This window comes from Meles meles, unplaced genomic scaffold (assembly GCF_922984935.1).
Source record: "Meles meles unplaced genomic scaffold, mMelMel3.1 paternal haplotype, whole genome shotgun sequence".
Taxonomy (NCBI): Eukaryota; Metazoa; Chordata; class Mammalia; order Carnivora; family Mustelidae; genus Meles; species Meles meles.
This window is the reverse complement of record NW_025721379.1, coordinates 43950-50365: the sequence shown is the minus strand read 5'-3', so window position 1 is coordinate 50365 and position 6416 is coordinate 43950. Positions and strand designations below refer to the sequence as shown.

General features: G+C 36.3%; 1 pseudogene; it reads left to right on the top strand.

Moving 5' to 3' along the window:
- The first annotated feature begins 3580 nt into the window (after positions 1 to 3580).
- LOC123936348 lies at positions 3581 to 4514 on the top strand (annotated as a pseudogene).
- Positions 4515 to 6416: the final 1902 nt, after the last annotated feature.

Sequence of the window (6416 nt, the reverse complement as noted above, 5' to 3'; positions counted from 1 at the left end):
GCATAAAAACAGACACATAGACCAGTGGAACAGAGTGGAGAGCCCAGATATGGACCCTCAACTCTATGGTGAAATAGTCCTCGACAAAACAGGAAAAAATATTCAATTGAAAAAAGACAGTAACTTCAATAAATGGTGCTGGGAAAACTGGACAGCGATATATAGAAGAATGGAACTTGACCATTCTCTTACACCGTACACAAAGATGAACTCGAAATTGATAATAGACCTCAACATGAGACAGGAATCTATCAGAATCCTGGAGGAGAACATAGGCAGTAACCTCTTCGATATCAGCCACAGCAACTTCTTTCAAGATATGTCTCCAAAGGCCAAGGAAACAAAAGCGAAAATGAACTTTTGGGACTTCATCAAGATCAAAAGTTTCTGCACAGCAAAGGAAACAGTCAACAAAACAAAAAGGCAACCCACGGAATGGGAGAAGTTATTTGTAAATGACAGTACAGACAAAAGGTTGATATCCAGGATCTATAAAGAACTTCTCAAACTCAACACACACAAAACAGGTAATCATATCGAAAAAATGGGCAGAAGATATGAACAGACACTTCTCCAATGAAGACATACAAATGGCTATCAGACACATGAAAAAATGTTCATCATCATTAGACATCAGTGAGATTCAAATTAAAACCACATTGAGATACCACCTGACACCAGTTAGAATGGCCAAAATTAGCAAGACAGTTAACAACATGTGTTGGAGAGGATGTGGAGAAAGGGGAACCCTCTTCCACTGTTGGTGGGATTGCAAGTTAGTGCAGCCACTTTGGAGAACAGTGTGGAGACTCCTGAAGAAATTAAGAATAGAGCTTCCCTATGACCCTGCAATTGCACTGCTGGGTATTTACCCCAAAGATACAGATGTAGTGAAAGAAGGGCCATCTGTACCCCAATGTTTATTGCAGCAATGGCTATGGTCGCCAAACTGTGGAAAGAACCAAGATGCCCTTCAACGGATGAATGGATAAGGAAGATGTGGTCCATATACACAATGGAGTATTATGCCTCCATCAGAAAGGATGAATACCCAACTTTTGTAGCAACATGGACGGGACTGGAAGAGATGATGCTGAGCAAAATAAGTCAAGCAGAGAGAGTCAAGTATCATATGGTCTCACTTATTTGTGGAGCATAACAAATAACATGGAGGACATGGGGACATGGAGAGGAGAGGAAGTTGAGGGAAACTGGAAGGGGAGATAAACCATGAGAGACTATGGACTCTGAAAAACAACCAGAGGGTTTTGAAGGGGCGGGGGGGGTGGGAGGTTGAGGAACCAGGTGGTGGGTAATAGGGAGGGCACATACTGCATGGAGCACTGGGTGTGATGCCAAAACAATGAACACTGTTATGCTGTAAATAAACAAATTAAGGAATAAAAAAAATAAAAAATAAATAAAAATAAATAAATAAAATAAAATAAAAATAGAGTTAATATATGATTTAATAATTCCACTAAAGGTATTTACCAAAACAAAATGAAAGCAATAATGTTTTAATTATATGCAATTATATATATATTTATTATTATATATTTATATAATATAATATTAATTAATATAATATAAATGCATGTTATATTATTTATTTATATTATTATATTATTTATATTATGATATAATATATTAATATTAATTATTTTATATAATTATATATCATATATTATAAATCTTATATAATTATATAATATAATATTAATATATGAAATATATAAATATTATATTGATTTTTATTTTATATATAATATGCACTCCTATGTTTATTTCAGCCTTATTTATAATAGCCAAGATATAGAAGCAACCCAAGTATTCTTGGATAGATGAATTGGATAGGAAGATACTATATCATGGAGAAGAATGAAATGTCACCATTGGCAATAGTATTGAAGGGATCTAGAGGGTACAATGCTATATGCAATACATCTGTCAGAGAAAGACAAATATATGATTTCACTCATGTGTGGGATTTAAGAAACAAAGCAAAGAAACAAGGAAAAATAGACAAACAAAAAGCAAAAAACACTGACTCTTAAATATAGAGAACAATGTGGTGGTTACCAAGGAGGATGGGAGCAGGGATGAGTGAAATAAGTGAAAGGGATTAAGAGTACGCTTACCTTGATGGGCACTGGAGTAATGTATAGAATTGTTAAGCCACTATATTGTACACCTTAAACTAGAAGAACACTAATTATACTGGAGGTGTTTTTTTTAATATTTTATTTATTTATTTGACAGAGAGATCACAAGTAGGCAGAGAGGCAGGCAGAGAGAGGAGGAAGCAGGCTCCCTGATGAGCGGAGAGCCCAATGTGGGACTGGATCCCAGGACCCTGAGATCATGACTTGAGCCAAAGGCAGAGGCTTTAACCCACTGAGCCACCCAGGCTCCCCTATACTGGAGTTTTTAAAAACAGTCTTTGAAGATCTGTTAGGGCATTTAAATTTTCTTCCAAGCAAAATGGGTAACTTGAATGATTTTTAAGTAGAGGATTGGCATGATCTAATAGGGGTTTATTAAAGCCACTAATTTATGAGTAAAAAATGGATTGGAGAGACAAAAATTTGGAGTTAGCAAACTCTAAATGAGCCTGTTGAAAAAAATACAAGACAGAGAGGAAGTGAATGTATTTTAATGCGAAACACTTGAATGAATTTAAAGGATCTTCAGAGGACATAATCTGTAGTAAATGAATTTTGGTTCATGTTGATTGTGAAGTTTCAGTGGTAATCTGGAGGAGTTATCAATACAGAGTTGGTTATGTGGGACAGGGGAAGAACTGGAAGCTTTAGATGTAGGAATTTTATTAGCCTACAGACGGTTACTTATGACCTTACTGAGAGCTAAAGAAACCTATGAAAAAAGTAATATTTTTTTCTTAAAGAAACTCAACAATAGACAAACTATGGAAAAAGCCTAGATGTCCATTGACAGAGGAATGGATAAAAATATATGATGTATATACAAGAGATACAATATACAATAGAATATTACTCAACCATCAGAAAGGATGAAAGTTTACCATTTACACTGGATGGAACTAGAGGGTATTATGCTCAGTGAAATAAGTCAGTCAGAGAAAGACAATTATCATATGTTTTCACTCACATGAGGTATATAAGAACCAGTGCAGGGGATCATAGGATAAGGGAAGGAAAACAAAATGGGAAGAAATCATAGAGGGAGACAAATCATGAGAGACTCTGACCTGTGGGAAAGGAACTGAGAATTTCTGGAGGTGATTGGGGAATAGGGTAACTGGGTGATAGGCATTAAGGATGGCAGGTAATGTAATGAACAATGGGTGTTATATGCAACTGATGAATTGTTGAACTCTACATCTGAAACCAATGGTGTACTACAAGTTGGCTAATTGAATTTAAATTAAGAAATGTATTTACTTAAGCAGCATAGATGATATCTAATTTATTCCTTTAACTAGGGGATATAATTCCTACATAATTGTATTAATACAATATTGTGCTCATTTTTCTTTGTCTCATTTTTAATTATTACATATTTTCTTAAACAATCAGAACACAGATTTCCTTGCACAATGGACAATCTCACAGAAGTGACAGAGTTCCTGCTCATGGGGTTTTCTGACATCTGTGAGCTACAGATACTTCATGTTGGAGTGTTTCTGCTGGTTTATCTGACAGCACTGGTGTGGCACCTTCTCATCATGATAATCATTACTTTTGACCAGTATCTTCACAGACCCATGTACTTTTTTCTGAAGAACCTCTCCTTTTTGGATTTGTGCTACATCTCAGTCACTGTGCCTAAGTCAGTCCACAGCTCCTGGACTCACAATAACTCCATCTCTTACTTTGGCTGTGTGGCTCAAGTTTATTTTTTCTTTGCTTTTGCTTCTGTTGAGCTGGCCTTTCTCACTGTCATGTCCTATGACTGCTATGTTGCCATTTGTTACCCCCCCAATAAGAAGCCATTATGACACCAGAAAAATGCCATCACATAGCAGCCATTGCCTGGCTAAGTTGTTTTATTTATGAGCAGTCCACACTGGCAACATATTTAGGGATTCCATTTCAAGATACAACATAATCCACCAGTTCTTCTGTGACATCCCTCACATTTTGGCCCCAGTTTCTCATGAGGTTTTCTTTGTTGAGCTTGTGACCCTAGCTCTGAGTTCCTGCTTTGTTCTGGGATGCTTTGTTCTTATGATCATCTCCTATATCCAGATATTCTCAACAGTGCTCAGAATCCCTTCAGTGGAGAATACAGTAAAAGTCTTTTCCGCCTGCTCCCCACAGCTGATTGTTATCATGCTCTTCCTCATTACAGGACTCTTTGCTGCCTTAGGACCAATTGCCAAAACTTCATCCATTCAAGATTTGATGATTGCTCTGGCATACACAGTTTTGCCTCCTTTCCTGAATCCCATCATATATAGTCTTAGAAACAAGGAGATTAAAGCAGCTGTTTGGAGAATATTTGGGAAGATAATTTCCCTGCGAATGTAGAACACTTAGATTTTGCTAATACAAGATCTTTTAAAAAGACCAGGAGAGCATAAATACCTTAAGAAAAAATATATAGGAAAAACCGTTGAGAGACAGAATATTTCCAGGCCATATTTAGAAATAAATACAAGTGTGTCTCTAAAAAATAAAATATCTCAATATTAAATATTGCAAAATTTTATAACTACAACCTTCTGTGGTGTTCCATTCCTTCATTTATTTATTTTTTATTTAAATTCAATTAGCCAAAGTATACTACATTGTTATTTATATAATGTTCAATGATTCATTAGTTGAATATAACACACAGTGCTCAGCATACCATGTGCCCTCTTTAATTTCCTTCACACAGTTACCCCATCCCCTCACCTACCACCCACAATCAACCCTCAGTTTCTTTCCTGTAGTTAAGAGTTTCGCATGGATTATCTCCCTCTCTGATGATTTCACATTCAGTTTTCCCTCCCTTTCTCTATTGTCCTCTACACTATTCCTTATGTTCCACATGAATGAACATATGATAATTGTCTTTCTCTGCTTTTTTTGCTTACTATAATCCCCTCCAGTTCCATTGATGTTCATGTAAATGGTAGATATTCATCCTTTCCAATGGCTATTATTCCTTGTGTACATGAACCACATCCATCTTCTTTATCTATTCATCTTCTGAAGAACATTTTGACTCTATCCATAGTTTGGCTATTGTGGACGTTGCTGCTATGAACATTGGGGTGCAGGTGCCCCTTCATTTCACTACATCACTATCTTTGGGGGTAAATACCCCATAGTGTAATTGCTGGATCATAAAGTAGCTCATTTTTAACTTCCTGGGGAAGTTAAATACTGTTTTCCAGAGTGACTGTACCAGCTTGCATTCCTACCAACAGGGTCCCCTTTCTCCACATCCTTGCCAACACTTGTTTCCTGTCTTGTTAATTTTTGCCACTGTAACCAGTGAAAGGTGTATCTCGTTGTGGTTTTCATTTGTATTTCCATGATGGCAAGTGATGTGGAGCATTTTTCATGTGCCTGTTGGCCATTTGTATGTCTTCTTTGGACAAGTGTCTGTTCATGTCTTCTGCCCATTTTTTTGACTACATTATTTGGTTTTTGGATGTTGAGTTTGGTAAGTTCTTTATAGACCTTGGATACCAGCCCTTTATCTGATATATCATTTGCAAATATTTTCTCCCATTTGGTAGTTTGTCTTTTAGTTTTGTTGACTGTTTCCTTTGCTGTGAAGATGCTTTTTATCTTAATGAAGCCCCAATAATTTATTTTTGCTTTGTTTCCCTTTCCTTTATAGACTTGTCTTGGAAAAAGTGGCTGTGTCCATGGTTTATAAGGTTGTAACCTGTGTTCTCCTCTAGAATTTTGATGGATTCCTGTGTCACATTTAGGTCCTTCTTCCATTTTGAGTTTATCTTTCTGTATGTTGTAAGAGAATGGTCCAGTTTCATTTTTCTGCATGTGGCTGTCCAATTTTCCCAATACCATTTATTGAAGAGACTGCCTTTTTTTCCATTGGATATTATTTCCTGATTTGTTGACGACTAGTGGACCATAGAGATAAGGGTCCATTTCTGGGATCTCTGTTTTGTTCCACTGATAAATGTGTCTGTTTTTGTGTGTCAATACCATTCTTTCTTGATGATCACAGATTTGTAATATATAGTTAGAAGTCAAGCATTGTAATGCACCCAGCTTTACTTGTCCTTTGCAACAATCCCCTTGTGATTCAGAGTCTTCTCTGGTTCCATACAAATTTTTGGATTGTTTGTTCCAGCTCTGCAAAAAATGGCGATAGTATTTATTTTTTTCAGTATTTAAATTTATTTTTTTCAGTGTAACAGTATTCATTGTCTTTGCACAACACCCAGTGCTCCATGCAATACGTGCCCT